This window comes from Heteronotia binoei, chromosome 12, assembly GCF_032191835.1.
Source record: "Heteronotia binoei isolate CCM8104 ecotype False Entrance Well chromosome 12, APGP_CSIRO_Hbin_v1, whole genome shotgun sequence".
NCBI classification, from domain to species: domain Eukaryota; kingdom Metazoa; phylum Chordata; class Lepidosauria; order Squamata; family Gekkonidae; genus Heteronotia; species Heteronotia binoei.
The window spans coordinates 49777298-49800283 of record NC_083234.1 but is presented as its reverse complement, the minus strand read 5'-3'; the positions used below and the strand labels follow the sequence as shown (position 1 = coordinate 49800283).

The 22986-nt window shown below is 44.3% G+C and overlaps 1 long non-coding RNA gene across 1 annotated transcript; it reads left to right on the top strand.

Moving 5' to 3' along the window:
• The first annotated feature begins 376 nt into the window (after positions 1-376).
• Positions 377-4572, top strand: LOC132580189 (uncharacterized). The gene is made up of 4 exons (XR_009556033.1): positions 377-481; positions 1552-1891; positions 3884-4142; positions 4275-4572. It is a non-coding gene; the product is annotated as an uncharacterized LOC132580189 (long non-coding RNA).
• Positions 4573-22986: the final 18414 nt, after the last annotated feature.

Genomic DNA, 22986 nt, shown 5'->3' with positions numbered 1-22986 from the left:
GTGATTGATGGGCCAGCTGCTGTTTGTTCAGCTGAGCAACTCTTCTAGGTCTGTTAACCCTTCCAGCTCCTCCTCATCAGGGCTCATGACAGTATCCACCAGGCACAGTGGGGTGATTGATGCACCTTATAAAGAGCCACACACCCACACCAGCCAACTGATCAATGGCAGCTGGCCCTTTAAGAGTCAGGCACCTGCAGATTGTCAGCTGTCTAACCAACAGCTGTTGGGAAACTCCACCCTGGGGGTGGGGAAGTGCTATTGGTCCCTCCCAAACTGTGTCACACCCCGAGAGGGCTTCTGGGTAGAAGGAGGCCACTGGGCATGCTCCAAGGCTGGCTAGGGCCTTAAAAGGGCTGGAGAAAGGAGGCCAAGTAGGACTGACCAGCTCTGACTCCCAGCTGAGAAGGGAGCAGCACTAGGGGAGAGGAGGTGTATTAGTGTGATACCTGTCCCCCACTTTGCCTAAAGCCAAGGAAAGGTACTTTTATGTGAGGGCTGGGTGTAGGATTCTTGAGGGGAGCAATGTCTGAATTTTTACAAAACTAGAACACATGGGGAAGGCAACTAACCACTGCCTCCTGCAGGGCCTTTGTTCCAGTCAATGTAGGCTGACTTCCCATATTGGAAGCTGACCAGAACAAAACATGCTTTACACTGTGTTTGTTTTATGCCACATACATGTGTATATGCAGTCTGCTTCACACCTGAAAAGTCTGTCTCCCTGCAAGTGCTGCTTAGGCATCTCACTGCAAATTCCCTCTCTGAAACTCATTCTGTGAAGTTGGCAAGAACGACAGCAAGTGCTGCATATTCTTGCTTTACCTGCTTTTGGACGCTGCTTGCAGGAATGCTTTATCAGTTCCTTCTCTGCTCAAGTAAGGGCAGAAATTCCTTTGGCGTGCAGGAAGAAATGACCAGATCCAAGCAAGTGGGCAGGTTTTACAGCTGCACTGCATAGTTATCTGTGATCTTCTCAGCTGATTGGGTCTGAATGGCTTATGGCTTCTTTGCCTTTTATGGTCCATTCTGTTCTGAGCTCTCCAATCATTTCAGCAATGATCATTTTATTTGTTTATTGAACCTACATCCTAGAAGACCTGATCTGAATCCTAGGTATTAACCCCAGGTTTCTATTTCAGTAGCTGAAATGGAACTGCTTTTCTAGATTTATGTGGATTTTTTTTTTAAGCTAACATGCTTTAGTGGTGAAATGACAGCTCACCCTGCAGGTAACTTGTGTAAGATGTGCAATTTTGGAAAAGAAATGTTGAATTTGCACTCTGCCAGCGTTCAGAGGTTACTCTAAAACAGGCCCGAGGAGGATAAAAACAGCTTCTGGCATCAATATTCCTCTCAAGATTTCTCTGCTCTTTCTTTATGTCCTGCTGTGTTTTTTTTTTTTTTGGGGGGGGGGGTGGGTCCTGGCTTTCCAGTAGATTAACTGCCCATCTTCCTTCAGGTTTCTTTCTAATGTGAATTTATAATGACTACACTTTCAAATATTTTATGTTTAGCCTTTTCCAGTGCTTTCTGTCCTTTATCCATCAGGAAAGAGGCCAGCGACAAAAATTTCAGAACACTGGAGACGTCATGCCCTACTTCATTTCAATTCCTGGCTGCAAATTTACTGTCTACTAGCCAATCGTTAGGCTACCCTGTTCTTTTATTTCAGAGAGGCATTCTACAACTTATTTTAACTCTTATTGGAGCTGATACTCACCTGGTCATTTGTCTGTTGTGCTGTCATTTTGGAGATGACTGCAAGAAGTGTGACACACCTTTTGCATGCTTTTGGGAGGCTTTAAAAAGCAGGTGAACCAAGAGAGCTGGTGCTTGGAGCACACAGCAAGAGAAAGCTGACCTCACTTCATGGGCAGAAGAATCCCAGGTAATGCCTTTTGCACTCTGCTGCTGAAGACACTGCAGGGGCAGCAGTGTTTCTATTGTATTTTTTTAAATTGCAGACTGCATTAGATTCCCACTGAGAAGAAAAACAGAATATAAGCAAAACATTTTAGGAGACCTATAATCTTTGTTGGGGATGCATGAGCCAAGTTGCATCTTTTTTGCATACGAGGTAGGAATGCACACAGTTTAGAGAGTATTGGAGTAATATCCATGAGGAAATGCATGGGATATTTGGTTTTACACTGAGTATGGCTCTGTTATTATATCTACTGGGTTCCAACAGAGAAAGGATATCTAAATCTTTTGAGACAAGTAACTGAAGCACCCAGAGCACTCTTCTCCCAAAACTTAAATCCTTGCCAAAAGTGGAACTGTGCATATAGTATGTTATGTTAACGCATAGGCTTTCAGTGTTTAAAAATGAATGTAAACAGGTCAATATAGGCCCTTTTTGTGGTATACAAAAAAAAGGGGCCTATTTTGACCGTTTACCAGAGAAATGGGATTGGATTATAAAAGTCATGTCATGGAGTGAAATGGACAAATTAACAAGAATATTAAGAGACTATGATTTAGAAGTTTTTAAGATGGAGTGGAAGAAGTTCAGAAGATACATAGAAAAAGAGTGGAAAATAAGAGGACATTGGACAATCTTTGATAATGATTAAGTTTTTTAAAACAAGAATATAACTTTTGGTTTTTTAATAGTTAAGGGTACCTTTAATATTTGTTTTTCTTTAAGTAAACAACACTGGCGGGGGTCAAGTAACGGGGGGAGGGGTGGGGGAAAAAGTAAGATATGGGGTAGGTAATCTTTCCTTTTTTAAGTTGTATGATATAGATACAGATTTGCTACCATATGTTACCAATAAAATTGTTTTAAATAAAAAAAATATAGGCCCTTTTTGCACAGTGTCAGTTATCTTTTATTGGCTACTGGAATCATAAGTCCCACATAAGATGTGGTTATCCTGGTACATATACAGTTAAAAAACATTAGCATTAGCTTAAAATAGTTATATATTAGGTACTGTTGTATATTATATATAAAGTAATGGTGTAACAAGGTATTTACCAATGTAAAATAGGTATTGTTTTACACCTCTCCCTTTTCTACATTTCTAATAAAAATAGCAACAAAGACTAAGTAATATACCATATTTACTCCCACATCTGGTCATTAGAGAGCATGAGGGTTCATCATGAGAGCATGAGAAATCACTGCACTGGGAACATCAGGGGCTATGTAAACATTTGTCCTTTCCAGAAAGACTTTTGTAAATCTCCACAAATCTTCCAAATACTGCCAGCAGTTTCTAGACATCCCACTCTTGTCAGGCAAACATCCACTAGGGCAGGGGTGTCAAATATGCGGCCCGGGGGCCAAATCAGGCCCCCAGAGGGTTCCTATCAGGCCCCCAAGCAACTGGCTCTTGTCTGCTTCCTTCTCTCTCTCTTGCTTCCTTCTGCATAACAGCTTACTTTGCAAGGCTTGCTCAGTTGCACAGGAGCTACAAAACAGAGCAAAACCTCTATTTTCTCCATTGGCTGAGGCTCCTCCCTTGGGAAGGACAGGATGGAGACAGAGCTTGCTTTGCCAGACTCTCTCAATTGCACAGCAGAGCTACTGAGTCAAGCCTCTCTTCTTTCTGTTGGCTGAGGCTCCTTCCCCTCCTTATCCCCTGGGGAAGGAAGGTAAGAGCTAGAGCTTCCCTTGCCCAGTTTCCTGGATCCCTGAAGAAATACAAAGAAAGCACCTTTAAGACCAATGACTGCTAATATTTTAAGTGTGTTTTATTTTAGGGTTTTTTTAAAAAAAATATTTAGTTGTGTTTGTGTCCTTTATAAAGTTATTTTTAATACAAGCTACTTTTGTAGTGAAAGCATTGGTGGCAAGTCATGAAGTCTTTCTGCTTGTACACCAAAGAAATCAGAATTCATCAATGACTCCTTGTCCTTTGTCTCTCTGCAGCTACCTGCATTATTTAGGACAACCAACATTTTTTGAAGCTGAATTGCAATACGTATTCTAGCAGATTCCACAAGGACTTTCTTTGTTTTTGTATTCTTTAATGGAGTTTTTCAGTATAGCTATTATGAATGAAGTGAAATCTGCTACTTGTCACAAAGTACGGTACTGCAGCATACTTTCAAATATGTCTTCAAGCCTGATGAGATATCTGCTTTTTGTCCACTTAATTGTAGACATAAAGGCAACATCAACATGTGTTGTAAGTGGACATGTCCTTATGAATGTTCAGCCTGTGATCTCTGATGTTTTCTGTTTCTGATAATACACCAGGTGGTTGGTGATAGGTTAGACTGGACAATCACTACATGTTGTTCTCTTCTGGCTTTTGCAGCATCTGTTTATTTCTGAGGACTTCATATGCTCTTCATACTGATTTGACTTGAAGTTTTCCTAAAATGCTTAATGACTGATGAACAGGAAGCACAACCAAGAAACTTTGCTTTCTTTCATGGGGCCACTGGTTTTTTCTTCTGTTGACTAGCCTTTTCATTTTGGAATTCAATGTAATTTACAGTGCCTTTTCCCATTGAAATCTACAAATCTCAAAGCTGCATCTGTTGCCGAGTGACGAAATTGCACAATGTGATTATTTTGTTGACTGTATAAGAATCTACTCTTTGTATTCATGACCTTTCATGGTGGCTTCTTTCTGTATTTGTGACTTTACAAAATCAGATTCCAATTCTTATTACATTTTATGGATGGAGTTGTTCTAGTTCATGAGACAGGTATTGTGGGAAGATCCGCTGGCCATTTTGGAAAATGGCACCTATAGACTAATGCCATGCCAACCTGCTTATAATGCTACCCAAGTTATCTCCTACAAGTTCAGCATCAGTATTAAAGAGGGCTTCTATGGCAATAAACTGACCATTACCTCTTGGAGAGGTCCTGGAAAGTCCCCATCTAACAAAGGAGTGTTGATTATATTTATCCCTTACCTTTCTCAACAATGATTCAACAGACAAAAGTATCAGGGGTCCAAATTGCAAGACTTCGTCACTGTAGATTAGAGGAAAGCAATCTGAAATTACCCATAAAAAAGGACCAGAGGGTGCTTTGGAGATCTCTGCTGGTTCATCTGTTCACAGACTGGCCTGTAAGTCAGAACAGACCTGAGAGGTTTTATTGCCAAAGAATCACACGCGTGATATACAAAATCACAGCTAATAGTCAAATCAAATAACAATCTGGGGCTTGACTCTGGAATTGTTAAATGCTGAATTGGCCTAAATAATTGATGGAATGACACTAAGTGGAGTGAGAAGTAAGATCTCTTCACTACCACCATCACCATGTGTGCTGTGTCAGATTTGGCTCCAGTTTTCTGTCAACTTTGTTCAAGACCTCCAGTGTCTCTTTGCTTCTCCCAGCTACACAGTAAACCACAGAGCCAGATTCCTGCTAGAAGGAAAGAGAGAACACTGAGCAGGAAGTCTGCCTATTGCTCCAAGGAGCCTAGTCTTCCAGGCCTCCACAATACCTCCAGTAATGTCACCAATTAGATCTCAAACCCCTCCCCTCCCGACTGCATTAGGGAATCATAATAGATCCATTAGTAATTAGTATCCATTGGAAAAGTCTCACATCCCCTTCCTTTCCCTCTGCACTGCAATCCCCAAGCCCTGTCCAGATACCCTCTGGCAGATGTTATTTATCAGTCAAAACTATGACAGCAATCCATTCATGCATCACCCAGAGTGTTTTATAGAATGTTTGAAGACTTTCCCCCCAGGGTCTATAACAACTGTTTCTGTCTCAACAGGCAGATTGTGGACAATCTCTGAATTTCAAGATGCCCATAAACCAAGCCAAGGTCTGTTGTTTTTATTCTTGTCTGGGAACTGATGGGCTGTTTTAGCTTCTCAGCCTGCCCCAGTAACAGGTTATGTGCAAGACCGCCACCTGATACCCTGGAGAGTGGCTGCCAGTCAACAGAGACTGACCTTGACAGACCAATAATCTGACTCAGTATAAGGCAGTACTCCCCTCCTTCACTCCCAGCATTGCACACACTTAACTACTAGCAGCTATTATGGGTGTCAAGATCACTGGAGGCAATACAAATAATGGATTCAAAGGGGCTTTTCTTCCCACTGGGGACTCAATGCAGCTTGCAGTTTTAAAAAATGCAATAGAAACGAACAGGAGTAGTGGGGGAAAGGCTTCTGAATGCATAGCAGGTCTTCCTCTCCTCTCCACCCCAGTCCAAACTTCTTTCCAACTCTAGGCTCTGAGACTCAAGCTAAGAGCTGAAAGACAAGAGTCCTTTGCTGTGTGCTTCTGGCTGTGCTCCAGTCCTGTGAACACAGCAGAACAAATTCAGCCAACTGCTAGCCAGCTAGCAGGTTCTTTACTGCTTCCTCCCCTTCTTAGTGCCAAACTAGATATGGTAGAATGCTCATGTGCAGCATGGCAATGCTATCATGTTTACTTAGATAATGTACTACTTTGTAAATCATCTTCAGACAGTTTTCTCTGATTTCAACATACCTTGACATATCCTTAAATATTCTGTGTTTTTGGTGTGAATTCTATGCTTAAATCCCATTATTGCTTTAACTCCATAGAAGGAGGATTTGTTGAATTGTTGAGGTGAGTTGACCCAATGCAGGACACTGCTATGTATGTTCCTCTATACAGTGTGTAAGGAGATTGGCAGTGCTATCCTAGGAACAGTTTCCTGATAGTAAGCTCCACTGAATAAACCTGAGTAGGAAATGAATAGACCTGCAAGAATTGCTTCATGGATGTGTTAGAATGTGGGTGCACAAAGGCTAACACAGAGATATTCCTTCATTACTCTGGCAAAGATGCCCAAATTTTATATTTAGACTCTAAGAGGGCAATCATGTCCAAGTACAGCAACCAAATATACACCAGAAAACCATTGATGAATTCTGATTTCTTTGGTGTACAAGCAGAAAGACTTCAAGACTTGCCACCAATGCTTTCACTACAAAAGTTGCTTGTATTAAAAATAACTTTGCAGTTATGTGACCTACACATTTCTGCATGGTGTGAATGTGATGGCATGCAATTGAACCACAAAAACTGCTATGCATTCTAGCAGAACTGGTTGTCATTGGTGGTGTGACAATCTAAAATAATGCAAGAGATGGGCCCCTCAGTTGCCCTGCATTCTGCCAATGTGTCAGTGGTACACAACTCAATCAACAAGAAAGATCACCATCTTCAAGTACTTGAAGGACTGTCATATAGAGGATGGCGTCGAATTGTTTTCTATTGCCCCAGAAGGTAGGACCAGAACCAATGGGTTGAAATTAAATCAAAAGAGTTTCCGGCTCAACGTTAGGAAGAACTTCCTGACCGTTAGAGCAGTTCTTCAGTGGAACAGGCTTCCTCAGGAAGTGGTGAGCTCTCCTTGCTTTGGAGGTTTTTAAACAGAGGCTAGATGGCCATCTGACAGCAATGAAGATCCTGTGAATTTAGGGGGATGTATTTGTGAGTTTCCTACATTGTGCAGGGGGTTGGAGTAGATGACCCTGGAGGTCCCTTCCAACTCTATGATTCTATGAAAAAGATCACTGTCCTGGAGTAAAAGTAAGTAAGTAAAATTTTATTTGTATCCCGCCCTCCCCGCCTAGGCAGGCTCAGGGCGGCTAACAACATTTCGTACAATATACAATAATAAATAAAACATTAGATTTAACAGTAAGAACTTTAAACATTATTTAAAAACCAGTTGATATATTTAAAAATTCATAATTTGAATTGATCTGGCAGCAATGATGGCATTCTGAGTGTCTCTAGGACTTCCCTGCTTACCTGTGAGGAGTGCATTGTCCCTGCATCCCTGTCGGAGGAGCAGGGCCTTCCCTTTGGTGTTTGTGTCCTAGGATGGAATACCTGTAAGGGTTCTGAGCAGAACAGTGCTAGGTAAATGCAGCCACAATGTTTGTTTTCCTGCTCCACTGCTCCCTCTGTGGTTCCAAGTGCTCTTTATTTCCTGTTAAGTGACCTAGAGTGCATTTCTGACCACAAATGAGAGGCTCTGTGCTCTAAGAGTGCACAGCATAGGTCAGAGAAGTACCCTAGTGCCTGCTGTGTGTCTCTTTTAGGGTTTATATGGGGCTGAGGGAGAGACTGTGTGCTCTGGAGAACTGAGACTGCTACTTAGTCACCATCCTAAGCTGTGCTTGGACTTGTGGGCAGGGAGAGAGGTGCAGGAACACTTTGGGTTTTGCTAGAATGAACTTCTATGATCTACACAAGGATTTTTGCTGATGTGACCGTATGCTGGTACTTGGTGTTAAGGGCTGGGGAAGATTAGGAAGCAGATTGAGTCCAACTTCACCCACAGCATATCTCTGATGCTGCCCTGTTCTGTGCTGGTGTTGCTCTTATGCTGATTTGGCACTGGTGCAACTTGCCGTTGGTTTATTTCTGGATACGCCAGTGTATTGTCAATATACACCATTGCAACTCGGGGACACATCAGCATAGGACTTGGTTGTCATCCTGAACCCTTTCTAGTTAGGGGTGGGACTGTAAAATGCATGAATCATCAGCTTTTTTTTTTTAACCACAAGATGAAGTGACACCAATAGTTTATAAAGTTGGATTTGATTTTCTGTTTGCATAATCGCAGAGACCTCCTAAACTGGTATTGCAGGTGGCCACACTGGTTCAAAACAAAACCCATAAACAGAAGCCACATCGCACTTTTTATTAGGATCAACTAAAATAACATAAACCAGTGTGCAGCTTCTGTTCTCCAAAACTCTTAATTAGACTGGATGCTAAAAGTGTGTGTGGGGACGATATCTCTCAGGTCATCGTCTTAAAACAGTTTTTTTGCCTTTTCTTCCAATTACCATTCTGACTCTTCATCATACTTGCTCAACATTCCACACACAATGTTTACAAGGAGGTCTTAAGATCATGACCTAAAAATCTATTTTCTCCGCTCCCCATACAAAAAAATATCCAGCCTGACGTAGAGTTCTGGAAAAATCAGGGGCTTGAACATTGCTTTATGTTATTTGTGTTTGTCCTAATAAAAGGTATTACACAGTTGATTCTAGTGTGACACTGGCTATAGCTAACATCTGTAAAAGGGACGGTGATCAGGGTTTTTTTCCTGGGGGAAAGCAGCAGAATGGCGTTCTGGAACCATTATGTGGAAATAAAATTCTCAAAATATGTTTAAAAGTTCATGAGGGGCACCTGTATGTTCCTCTTTCATTTGTCTCTCGAGAGTTCCAGCACCTCTTTATCCAGAAAGAAAGCCCTGAAGGGGATTATTATCCATTGGGAATCTAAATGGGTCCAGCTGGCTGGAGGACAGAAAGCACATCCATACAGAGATACCAATCTCTTTCCACAGACACAGAACACTGTCTACATGTCACAGATCAAGCGATACCTACTTACAAGGGATTCAAGAGAAAAACCAAAGGTGCCACCTACCAAAGGAACTGTGGTGGACCAAGATATGGTGGATTGGTTTAATGAGCTCTTTGGTAAAGTATTGGCCCTCTTTCCTCTGATGTACATTCAAGGAAAATAGAAGTAAGATGAATACTTAAAATGGAATCAGAAGGAGAAAAAGGAATGATCACCCAGTCTTGAGGGGCACTATATATGGCCCACAAGATTCATGTAGCTTAGTAGAGGTGTGTTATGCAGCACTGAGACATTAACCCCCTGCCCATTAAACCCTCTTTCTAGCCACCTCCAACTAGGTTGGAATAAGAAGTGGGGATGGGGTGGAGAGTAGAACACTGTTTCCCAATTGAGATCTGGCATTCTGACACCCCCAGACATTTCCCAATTTTATTCCAAGCACTTCCATTTGCAACTGCTTTTAGTGCAATGAAGAAATTTATCCTAAGGCACTTGAAAGCACAAGACATTTGTCTGCAGCACCCCAGGAATTGCATCCCAAGGTACTGGGATGCAAGGGAAAAATTTCCTCAGGTTGGTGGTGGGTCAGATTGTCATCTCTCATCCCAGGGAAAAGCTAGGAGGTAGTGTTCTCCACACACACACCATAATTAATGTAGGCCATACTGGAACCAGATGCTCTCATGGAACTCCAGTCACGATCCCTTATGGCCCACCTAACTGTTTCAGTTGTGCAGCCCAAGTCTAACCATTGAGGGCTGGAGACAAAACAGTTAGGGTAGAGTACTGTTGTATATACGGGGCTGGGTCACAAGAAAGCCTCTCTTGATCTGAATCAGTGGTGAAACGGCAGGATGGCTGCAGGCAGAGCAACCACATGGGTGTTTCACCTGCAGGCCCAGGGCTTTCTTTGAAGCAGGAACTTCTTTGCATATTAGGCCATGCCCCCCTGATGTAGCCAATCCTCCAAGAGCTAACAGGGCTCTTAGTAGGGCTGCCAAGCCCCCGGTCCAGGCGGCGGTTCCCCCGCCTGGGAGGTTCCCAACTTGCCGGCCCACATTGTGCCAGTGGGGGGAACCTCCCCCAACATCACCGGTGCGATGATGTCACCCGGAAGTGATGTCATCACACTGGCTCTAGGCGTTTCTGGGACAATTCTAGGGTTTTCCTGGATGCTTTAGAAATTTGGGAGGGAAAACTGGAGCAGAGGACTTGGCAACCCTAGCTCCTAGTACAGGGCTTACTGTAAGCTCCAGGAGGATTGGCTACATCAGGGATCTGTGGCCTAATATGCAAAGGAGTTCCTGCTACAAAACCCCCCCTGCACTGCAACCAATACAGGGATGGGGTGAGCTAAGCTCTGCATCCCCTCCCCTTATTGGGCCTTTCACGAGTTTTTTCTTTTTCCAGCTGAACGTTGATATACCTTTACAACATTGCTCTGCTGAGACCAGGAAAGCAAAAGGAAAGGGCTATGCCATGGCAGGTGTGCCATGACCTCATTCTCCTCTGTGCTACAGAGGGAAAGGGGACAGGTAGAGGTGGTGGCAGCACAGGGTTGGTTTGGGTAGATTCTATTCTTCCTCTTGCTGTATTTCCAAGGAGAGGTTGCAGTTTTATGTTCCCGTGTAGAAGCTGACTGTGATATTTTTAAAGAAGGAGCAAAGGAGATCAGATATAGACTTCATTAAATTAGACTAGGAGTAGCCAAATTGTGGCTTGGGAGCCACATGCGGCTCTTTCACATCTGACGTTCATGTCTTGTGGCTCTTAAACATCTGATGTTTATTCTCTGAGGCTCTTACATTAAGAAAGTTTGGCCATGGCCACCTCTGAACTTGTCTATACTAGATGCAAAAAAGAGATATGCATCAGTAGAACCATTCTTCTACAGATGCTTTTGGATTTTACTATGGACAAACATGGGTTACTTACTTCTACTTCTCTGGAGATTTTCCAGATTGACCAGACATCTGCTGAAGCCTGTTTTTGGCTAAGGTCAAACTAGATCTCAATTGAAGCTCCCTGCAAATGAGAGATTATGTATCCTATGTTATTCCAGAGCCAATTTCACCAACTCATTTTCTGCCACTACCAATGCTGCCACCACTACTCCTTGATACACTTACTACAACGAGCCCAGAACTTTTCCCTATAGGTATAGAACCACGTAGTTATAGCCGCCAAGATATTGACCATAAGGGCCTTTATCTACAGGACCAGAAACTGGTAGCAGTCCCCGTGCAAGGCGACAGCTCTGCTCAAGAAGGTTGGTTACCTTAATATTTCTCCGCTGGGTTGCCAGGGACTCTTCTGCTGTTCTGCTGGCCCTAATGTCTTTGGTACACAAGGTCTCCTATTAAAAGTCCTTCCTACTTCCCAGAGCAATCAGTGTGAAGTTTCAGCAGGAAAGCACAGCCAGATTTTATTTCCTTTGGATGAAAGATTGCTGGAGATGTATTGTGTTCTGAAATATTCACAAATATACAAGTAGAACAGGTGGAAGCCAAGAGTAACAAGGCAGCTGAGTTATTATCACATCAGATTTCCAGAGATACTTCACTTTTGACCAGCTCTCCACTTTCATTGTCCCCCTCTGTCCCTCCCAAAACTGCTAGTGGTTGTTTTTCAGACAATCTGTCCTCCATCCCTTTTAGCTCGTTGGAGCATCTTCTACAAATTCTGATGGGTGAACCATTCAAATCCAGTTTCTCCACTTATCAGGAAATCACCCCTTAACCATTAGTTCTAATTGATAAAACCTGAGTTAACCTTTCCAGGATCTTAGCTTAAAGAAGGAATGATCAGTCTCAGAGCTAAAACATGAGATCCAGCATCTCCAATTTAAACATCATACTTAAAAAAAAAAATCACAATCAGTTACCTTCTGAATGCCTCCTTTTTGGACTTCATTTAACTTTCACATTACATTCAGGTATAGTCTCTGCACAGGGTCTCTATTTAGGCTTCAGAAATACTGGGCAGTATCCTACAACTCTATTTCCTCACATGCCTCTCCATTGCTGCAGCTTGGGCAGGAAGAGCCATTTTAGTTGGAGTTGAGTTGGACTGAAGAAAGGACAAGGAGTCAAAATTGCTCCCCTTCCACAAATGTAGTGTAGCAGGCAATTTCATCCTATTGTCCTCCTGATCCCAGACTCCAGTTCCTCATGACTGTTCCTGTGCATGGATTCTGAGCTGGAAAGAACTGCAGCAGTTTCACATAAGTCAATATGGTTGTTTATGCCTTTCAAAACAGAGATAACCTGCTTCAGTTTCATCTGCTGAAGAGACAAATCTGATCTCTGGAGTCTCAAGAATAACTAATCAGGCAAAGCCATATGCATTCACAGCAGCTAAACTGCTACAAATGTTCTGTTCTCAATGAATGTGACTGACTACTAGTGTTGCCAGCATCCAGGTGGGCCTGAAGGTCTCCTACTTTTACAACTGATCTCTATCTGCCAAAGATCAGCTTCCCTGGAGAAAATGACTGCTTTGAAGGGTGGACTCTATGGCATTATGCCCCATTGAAGCCCTGCCCCTCTCCAAACCCTGCCATCTCCTGACTTCACCCTCAAACCCTCCAGGTGTTTTCCAACACAGACCTGGCAACCCTACTGACCACTGATTTAAAATCCAGGCATACAGGTCAGATGACACAGGATTCCCCATCCGCAATCAGCAATTTCTTATTACTCCCACTCTTGAAACAATGTAATGTCGTGGGTATGAATAGGTTAGGCTTCTAATACCATTGAGAAGCTGAGACACTGGGCACTCCAGTCACCCCCCCCCCCAGTAGCTACAAATAGGCAGAGGTGGTGCCTATTGGCAACCCTGGAGGTGAAATAGGAAGGAAAGGAAAGGTCCCCTGTGCAAGCACCAGTCATTTCCGACTCTGGGGTGACGTTGCTTTCACAACATTTTCACGGCAGACTTTTTACGGGGTGGTTTGCCATTGCCTTCCCCAGTCATCTACACTTTCCCCCCAGCAAGCTGGGTACTCATTTTACCGACCTTGGAAAGATGGAAGGCTGAGTCAACCTTGAACCGGCTACCCGAATCAGCTTTCGCTGGGAAAGAACTCAGGTCATGAGCAGAGAGTTCAGATCACAGTACTGCAGTACTGCTGCTTTACCACTCTGCGCCATAGGGCCACTTAGGTAAAATAGACATTTCAATAAATGAAGCCAGAGGGGGGAGAGCAGGCCATCTTGCCTTGGAGGGAGGGTAGATTGGCTGGAATTTACAGTTTCTCTCCCTCTGATGGCCTAGATGAGCACTCCTATTCTGGACCGGCCACTACAAAGATTACTTAGCCTCTAGAGTCTAAAGAGTAAACAAGTCAATTAAGGTCAATTGAACTTTTAAAAAGTACACAAAACTATAATATTTGGTGGGGCAGGAAATGTTGTGGATACCATTCAATAGGCACATGTGACATTTGAGCAACTCCAGCCCACACAACATTTCTCATTCCCATAAAACTGCTAAAGGAGAGAGTTGGTTGCATTTTCCAATTAACAAAAAAAATGTAGTTTATTGCAGGGAAAATATGATTTCCCACTAGGGGAGCACTTCCTAGAGGGAAGACACCTGAATGGCTGAGCACTTCTGCTATAAAAAATATCTCGTAAAGTTGCCAGTATCCAGATTGTAGCTGGAGGTCTCTTGGGATTCCAACTGATGTCCAGGTAACAGAGACCGGTTCACATGGGGAAAATGGCCTCTTTGGAAGGTGGACTCTATGACATTATAACCCATTGAACCCTGCCCTCCTTGTGCTCTCAAATCTTCAGGTATTTTCTAATCTGGAGCTGGCAACCCTACTATACGGATTAGCCTCTAGAGCGGAATCTAATAGTATAAAGATTTCCCGTCCTTTTCTGTTTCTTTCTGCAGAGATCCTCAGTGTGCTTCCCAACAGGTCCCTGGATCACCAGAAGATCCCTCTGATCCTGGGGATCAAAGGGGGCAGACAGGGAATCTCGTGTGGAAAAGAGGAAGAGCCCAAACTGCAACTGGAGGTGAGCTTGGGGGACTGCATGCTGTCAACTTCCTAGGGCCGCCTTACCATAACCAGCAACCCAAGAGAAAGACCAGTAGTATTAGGGACATGGCTTTTGTCAAATCAAGATTTGATGAGGAGATAAGTCCTGCCTTCCTGGCTCCCCCCCACCCCAGGGACTGTCGGGGGTGAAGCCATCCCCCTGGGGCCTGGCGAGGGGGTGCTGTGTACAAGGAGGCGGCAATATGGCTACAGTGGTTTTTTTTCTTAAGTTAAAAAATTGTTTTGTGCAAACTGTATTTTTGTGGTCTGTGCTTTTGTACAATGGAAATGAAAAGGATTATTATACAGGTTTTAAACTTGTGCTTTTGAAAGAACTGTATTTTGGAAAGAACTGTGCATTTGTACAATGTGGCGAAAAGTGTTTATTGCAGCAATATTTAAAAAGGAGAAAGTAGAAATCACAAATTCCTGCCTCACAGACAGAGCAAATGTTTGCAGGGGCTTAGAGCAACAGAAGTCCTCTCTTCCTGCTTGCCCCTCAGAGGGGCACAGACATTCTAAGACATGGTGTGTTCTGAGAGAGAGAGTGTGTGTGAGTGTGTGTGTGTGTGTGAGAGAGAGATACCCTTTGCTCCTTCAGCCAGCCATAGAATGCTTCAGATCCATTTTAAAACACACAGTTACACACAGGTTCCTTCAGGATTTTAGCACTTCCCAGGAAAAAAACCCTTCCAGCTTCCTAAAGCAGAGAACGACTGCAAACACAAGCAAACAGGTTTTGCACAATGCAACAGCTCCCGTTTTCCCCAGACCCCAGCACGCAGACACAGAGCCCTTGAAAGGTTCACTGTCCTTTTAAGTTTAAATCAACCCCCCATTCATGGGAACCCACGGACAACCTACACGCCCCTGACCTTGTGCAGCAGTTCCACACGGCTACCCTGACCGGCCTTGCCCATCTGTGGGGGGGGGGGTGTCCTGCGGGGGGCGGGATATTATCATGAGCCCTGACGAGGAGTTGGAAGGGTTAACAGACCTGAAAGAGTTGTCAACCAGTTCCTCAGCTGAACAAACAGCAGCTGGCCCATCAATCACTCTCCAGGCACCAGTGTCAGCTGTTGACGATCAATCTCCTCCAAGCTCTCCTCCTCCCATCTCAAGAGTTTGAAGCAGGCTCCGGAAAGAACTTTCAGAGCAAAGATATGAGGCACGCCGATGCTTCAGATCTCTCAGCCCTGAGTTCTCGTAGAGTCACTGCCAGCCAGGGAGCAGGCTGATTGAGACTTCCATATAGCTCCCACCCAGGACCTGATAACCTTGTGGAAGCAACAAGTCTATTCTCTGGCTTGCATCCGCGCTCCTTCCTGATTCTGATCTTCTTGATTTCCTTGGCACCCTGACCTTTTGGACATTGACTTCTGATTCCAGTTTGTGATTCTGCATTGGTGACTTGGCTCCTGTTTGACTTCCTGGACTTTGACCTTGGACTGGCTTTGGACTCCTGCCTGCTGCACCCTGAGAACGTGACTTGATGTTCTATGATATCTGTATATAGGTACAGAGAATTAAACCCTTTGGTCCCAGAATCAGCGCTGCTCTTTCTGGATCCCCCCTCTCCACCCAACATTTGTTTAACTCCATACAGACGTCTAGATATATGCATCAGCAATGCAGAGGAAGTAGCTGTCCTCCAGAGGATTGCAAATAGAAGCTGTCAGCAAACTAGACTCATGTTAAACATTAGGAAGAGCTAATTAATTGTCTGATAATTTCATGGACAGTTTCTGTAATGTCCCCCTTTGGCTGTGGGGTTTCCAGGTCAGAGAATTTGCTCGGGCACTGATCTAGGGTTACCAATCCCCAGGTAGGGGCAGGGGATCCCCCGGGTTGGAGGCCCTCCCCCTGCTTCAGGGTCATCAGAAAGAGGGAGGGGGAGGGAAATGTCTGCTGGGCACTCCGTTATTCCCTATGGAGACTGGTTCCCATAGGGTATAATGGAGAATTGATCCGCATGTATCTGGGGCTCTAGGTGGGCTGTTATTTTGAGGTAGAGGCACCAAATTTGCAGCATATCATCTAATGCCTCTCCCCAAAAGACCCTCCAAGTTTCAACAGGATTGGTCCAGGGGGTCCAATTCTATGAGCCCCCAAAGAAGGTGCCCCTATCCATTATTTCCAGTGGAGGGAAGGCTTTTAAAAGGTGTGCAGTCCCTTTAAATGTGATGGCCAGAACTCCCTTTGGAGTTCAATGATGCTTGTCACAACCTTGCTTCTGGCTCCACTCCCAAAATCCCCAAATATTTCTTGAATTGGACCTGGCAATCCTAAAACAATCTCTTTATAACTATATTGAGACAGATTATGTTTATATGGCATTACTGAGTGGATGAGTTGGAATAGTCTCTTTAGGGGGTCACTCATGCACACCCTTCCCATTGTCTTGCAGCCTCTCTCCCCAAGCAGTGAGTCTCCTTTGAAGGGGTGGCCTCTTGGATTGAAGGGGTTGTCTTTGGATTGAAGGGGCTGTCTTTAGCTCACTGATCCATGAGCAGCTATGAAAACCTCCGTGACTGGCAGCACTAGCAAAGGTCCCCTTTTCCTAGCCCTGCGGCTCATACTTAGAAATGGTACCTCCCAGACCAGAGTTCAGAGGGAATGGTTGCTGGTGAGATGCCAGTACAATGAGAGGAGAACAGGCTTGACTTGCTCCAAACATTCCAGAATGGTGAGCGTTCAATAGCCATAGTCTCCTTCATGCTTCCTCGTGCTTTAATGATGCCCAGGAGAAATTGCTCTGCTGTATGAGTCTGGGGGGACTGCCTTCAGTGGGGACCACCCTGATTTTTGCTCATTAGAACTGCATGGTTATCAAGCTTCTGCTGTTGGTTCAAGGCTGCTGCCATGGCCATTGTGGGAGGAAATTCATTCTCATAACTCTGGAGGAGAGATTTGCTTGTTATACAGGTTGTGCTCTCCATCTCCACCTGCTGTTCTTTCAGAGCTATTTTTCTGCCTTTCATCTCCCTCTACAGAAAAAAATGAGCATAGTACCCATAAGCTTACCGGATTCTGAAAAGCAACAAAGAGGGTGTGTTTCCCAATTATTTCACACAAGTGATCACTTTGACAAATCTCATTTTAAATATTCCTATTATTAACTAAGAATATTCCTAACCTTCCACTCTAAAAAGAGGATATTCACATCAGTTTAGTTTTTTTTAAAGAGGACATAAAAAGAGGAGAGCTGGTAACCTTCCATTTCATTAGATGAGATGTAGTTTTATGAGGTCTCTTTGGCCTTGTCCACACCTGCAGGGCAACAAATTGGACTGATTCCAGTTTAAATGTTCCCTGCAAACTGAAAACAAACACAGCAAGCAAAATGCTTCTGCCTCCACTTTTTGCTCACTTTACTGGTTTTCTATTTGCCAGGAGTTCATATATTTCTATCTTGATCGATCAGTCGATCAGAGCATTTCAACATGTGAACATCCAGAATCATCCAGCTGCTTCCTGACTTGGATAGCCCAGGCAAGCCTGATCTTGTCAGATCTTGGAAACTACTAAGAAAGGTCGACTGGCAAGTACTTGGATGGGAGGCCTCCTTGGAATGCCAGCAGTTGGAAGGCAGGGGCAGGCTTTATTCAGCTGCTCCTTGAATATCCTCTAGATCCACAGAGGGGTCCGTCACCAGAGGTCACCATGATTTCCAGGTGCACACACACACACACACATGTTCACATGCACACTTTTTAAAAAAACAGGAAAACAGAATAGTCCAGCTGCAATCTGCACCAGTACAGGTCATTCTGCCCCCAAAAGTGTCTGCCACCTTCTTTCCCCTGCAAATATTGATACGGTTGCTTGCATGTCAATTTTCCACAAGTATAACCAGATTGCCCTCTTTCTGTCTGTGTGACAGAAAGGGTTTTCCTTTCTTATAATGGAGTAAGAGAAAGAAAGTTTTAAAATGTATTTTTTTATTGCTTTGAGTGGGAAGATGCAGATTGGTTCAAGAGCAGCCCCCCTCCCCCATTTTATCTCAAGTAATATAATTGGTTCCAAGTCATGAGAGAGAACAAGGAAGGTGGGCTTTTAAAACCTTCCTCATGGGCTTTCCTTCTTCCTTTCCCCATGGCTTTTTTGGGGGTATTTTTATGTGTGCGTGTGCACTTGGAAGTCATGGTGATCTCTGACTGACTTCTACTGGGGGCCTGGAGGATATTCAGAGAGGTGGCTGAATAAAGCCTGCCCCCACCTCCCTTTTGAATGCTTTGCGTTCCTTGGAGGTCTCCCATCCAAGTACTTGCCAGAGTTGACCCTGCTTAGCCTCCAAGATCTTATGACATTGCCTGGGCTATTCAGGTCAGGGGCCCCCATGCCTTTATAGCAAGTATATGATGGTCAGGTCCCATCTTAGGGCGGTGGAGCCTAGCCTTGCAAATTTGTGTCTTTCAAGGGTTGGCAGTCCTTTTTCGTGAACTAGGTCTTAGTAGGTTGAACAAGGTCATCTTGGAGTGAGTAACTCAGCATGCCTGGACGTTGGGAGATGCTATATCACTCAAAGTGTGTATAGATCTTATCTACTTGAATGGGATGCTTCTTTTTGTCTTAACTTGGGAACTGCCCTCTAACTTCTCCTTCTTTCTTTACATAGCCTTCCATAGAGACCATGTCTCTACAGGTCTCTCCACCTGTCTCAGGGTCTTCTTCTTCTTCTTCTTCATACAGTGCCCTCATACTCCCCCACACACAGTGCTGGACAAGCTGGCCATTTGTGATAGGGAAAGTACTCTTTAGATTAGGCTTCTTTCTCTTCTTTGACTGCAAACTGAATGTGAACTGGATCTACGGTACTTGAATAAATGTAAGTTTATCCTCTTTACAATATACTTCTTGGGAGATTTATTTACTGCACTCAGTATCACGCTTCTATGACTGGGCAAAACTCTATATTAACCAAATGCCCCAGTAATCTGATTATGAGATTATCAGTCATTGTGGTTACTGTACTTTCTGCTGGGTGTTAGTAAAAACATTGAAACAGGAACTTTAAAACAGCAGAAAGGTAGAGGTAAATATGGCACAAAATACAACACCGGCAGTTCTGCAGAAACCATTTGAAAACAGAAGACCAGGGGAAGGGAACCACTTGCGAAAAAGCCTAGAGGAACTGTTTCCTGAAAGCCTGGTCTCTGCTGAACATAAAAAAATGCCAGTTTGATACAGCATCAGGAAGACAACAATTTCTACTCCAGGCAAATATCCAAAGGGAGGGCATTCCAGATACAATTGCCCAAGGTCACTGAGACTGTGGGTTCATTTTCCTTATGCACATCTGCTATCAGAGACAGTTGTAAACTTCGCAAGTGTTCTGGAGCCTGACCCTGCAAAAGCGACATCTTCCAGGCCTGCAACGGTTGCATCTGGGCTGACCAGAAGGCTGGATTTTGCAGCCCTCTCTTCTTTCCTGAGCACAGGCATCCTTCCTTTCATGCTATCAGCAGCAAACGGATCACCTTGGACTATTAACATGGCAAAGCGATAGTCAGCCAGCAGTGGCATAATAATACAAACATACATTCCTCAATGCTTTCTGAGCACCTGTAACATGCTTTCCACTTGACCTTGTAGTGAAGTTTCAGTCCTACCCTGGTAATACCAATAAAGGTTGTGTGATGTGAATCCTACCCAGGCTGCATCCCCAAATCTCCAGAAGTTTCCCAACCTGGATTATGGCAACCTTACCCCCAATCACCTGCTGGTGGTTGGGGGGAGAACCTGGCAAGTAGGGTTGCCAACCTCCAGGTGGCACTTGAAGATCTCTCTCAATTATAATTGATCTCCAGAAAACCAAGATCAGTTCCCCTGGAGAAAGCCTGCTTTGGAGGGTGGACTGTATGGCATTATATTCTGCTGAGGCCCTCCCCTTCATAAACCTTGCCCTTGTCAGGCTCCATCCCCAAAATCTCCAGGTATTTCCCAACTCAGAGCTGGCAACCCTACTATCTAACCTAGGGTTGCCAAACTCCAGGTGAGGCCTAAAGATCTCCCAGAATTACAACTGATCTCCAAACTAAAGAGATCAGTTCCCCTGGAGGAAATAGCAGCTTTGGAGGGTGAACTCTGTGCCATTATAGCTCACTGAAGTCCCCAAATCTCCAAGAATTTCTCAGTGTTGCCAATTGTGTTCCCATCAGAAGCGGACAGTCCGCTTTTGTGGCTGTGCAGGCTTTCCAGAAATTCTTCTTCTTTCCCAGGGATCTCAGCCCCTCCCCCACCTCCCCCCCAGTCTTTTGCTGGCACTTCGTCCCATCCAAACTCCTGCTTCGGGATTGTAAGCATGGATGGAGTCTCCCAGCACAGGCTGTTGCAGATGAGAATGTGACTGGCAGAATGCTTTCGTTTTTGCCTGGCCAGCAAGTTATTTGGCTGCCAAACCTGTCCTGCAACCTGACGGGCTCCTCCTTTGCCCAGGCCCAGCCTTCAAGTTTCCTTCCAGTTCAGTCTCCAGAGCTGCCGGCAGTTCTCTTGTTGCACTGTGAGTCTAACTCTGTGGAGGCCTTGCCTGCACCCAACGTGGCGACGTCCTATGAAGTGGCTGAAGTGCTGTGAAGAGAGCCTGGACCCATCCTTCCCTCCAGCTGAGCCCAGCAATAAGATGGGTAAGGAGGGAGAATCTGCTTGAGGTAGGGGGCCTGGTCTACTTGCAAGAGAAGGAAACACGGGAGAGCTTCCTAGAGCTGCCAACTCCAGGTTTGGAAATTCCTGGAGACTGGTGTGTGGAACCTGAGAAGGGTGGGGTTTGGATGTGGAGGCACCTTGTCCGTGTATAATGCCATACAGTCCACCCTCCAAAACAGCCATTTCTTGCAAGGGAACTGATCTGTGTACTCCCACTCCAAGCAGCGGTGGAGGGGGGAGAGGCAGTGCGTGCAACATTATGTCACTTTTGGGGATAACTGGAAGTGATAGAGAGCAGTTTCCAATAATTCCTAAGAGTTACATTTTGTCAATTCTGGGTTCCCTCTGGAAGTGATGTAATAGCAAATGTGATATCACAGCCACTCTCTATCTTCCTACTGGTTGTCTGGCAACCCTACTGTAGTGCAATGCTATGACATCATTTCCAGTAAAAAGAATAACCTGAATGTGTTCTAGGAACTGGGAAACCATAGGAATCTAGGAAATTCCTAGAGTGTTCCATGATGTGGTGACATCACTTTCAGGTTTCCAACCAGAAATGATTTTTAGTGTCTTGTTATTATTCGTGTAAAAGACTGGGGAAGGCAATGGCAAACTACTCTGTAAAAAGTCTGCTGTGAAAACGTGAAAGCGACGTCACCCCAGAGTCGGAAATGATTGGTGCTTGCACAAGGGATTTTCCCTTTTCCTTATTATTCATGCCAGTCTTCATCTCCCCCAGGTTCTTGTCAGTTGTCAGCCACAGGCTGGTAACTTGACTCCCTAGTGGGGTTTATAACATTGGTCTCCCCTTCCATTTTATTCCCACACCAACAACCTTATGAAGTTAGACCAGAGAGGCATCATCCAACAAGTTTCCACAGCAGAGTGAGGATCTGAACCTGGGTCTCAAGCTGTCCCTAAAGAAATGCCCTTCTAAAGAAGATGCATATAGTGAAGATATCATAGCTTCCCTTTCCTCCCTGCACTCTAAGTGGGATTTTCAAATGAACAGAAAATGCTAATTATTATAGTGACTAGAAAAAATATTTCAACCTTCTTCCCTGTGACCTCCCTTAAGACCAGGGCTGTGATGCTGTGTGATAGCATCACCACTTCTTTCTAGAAGGATTGTTCTGGATCTTCAAATGAAAAATGGGATGGAATAACCCAGAGGAACTCTTCTATCCATCCTTCCTTAGCTCAGGAAAGCCTGTCTCTTTGGAATGTTGCTTGGCCATCTAAGAAATTAGGCCAGTGAATGGTATGGAGGTGAAACAGCAGCAACAGCAATAAAGCTGTATGAACCAGAAAACAACATATTAACTATAATAACTCACTACTTTTTGAAACAACACCTTTCAGGAACAACTCCTCCCCCCCTGCAGTTTGAGGTTTGCTGGTAAAGATGATGGATACAAGCCTGTGTCACTAAGGTTGCATTTCATAGTGGGGCAGTTATTAATTGGAAGAGAGTCAAAAATACAGCTGAAGAAATGGGGCGGCGGGGAGGTCAGAGGTGAAGCCCTGATCTGGATGGCTCACGCTAGTCTGATTTCATCAGATCTCAGAAGCTAAGCAGCGTGTGCCCTGACCTGGACGGGAGACCCCCAAGGAATATCAGGGTCATGATGTAGAGGCAGGCAATAGCAAACTACCTCTGCACATTTTTTGCCTTGAAAACCCTGTGGGATTGCCATAAGTCAGTTGTGACTTGACTGCACTTTCCACCATCACAGTGGGGTGAAATAACCATTTCTCCATGCACTCTTACATATTCCACTTCCCATGTCCAGACTGAATTACTGAAGCTCCTTCTTTGAAAATGTATTTTTTCAGTGAAATTATATGGCTGTAACAGCAGGTGGAGAGATAAGTGTTTATTTGCTATTTGGTCTTATATCATTTTAATGCCTGAAAATTAAAAAAAATGCAAAGAATTGTCTCCTTGGACTTGAATTTGGAAACACCTATA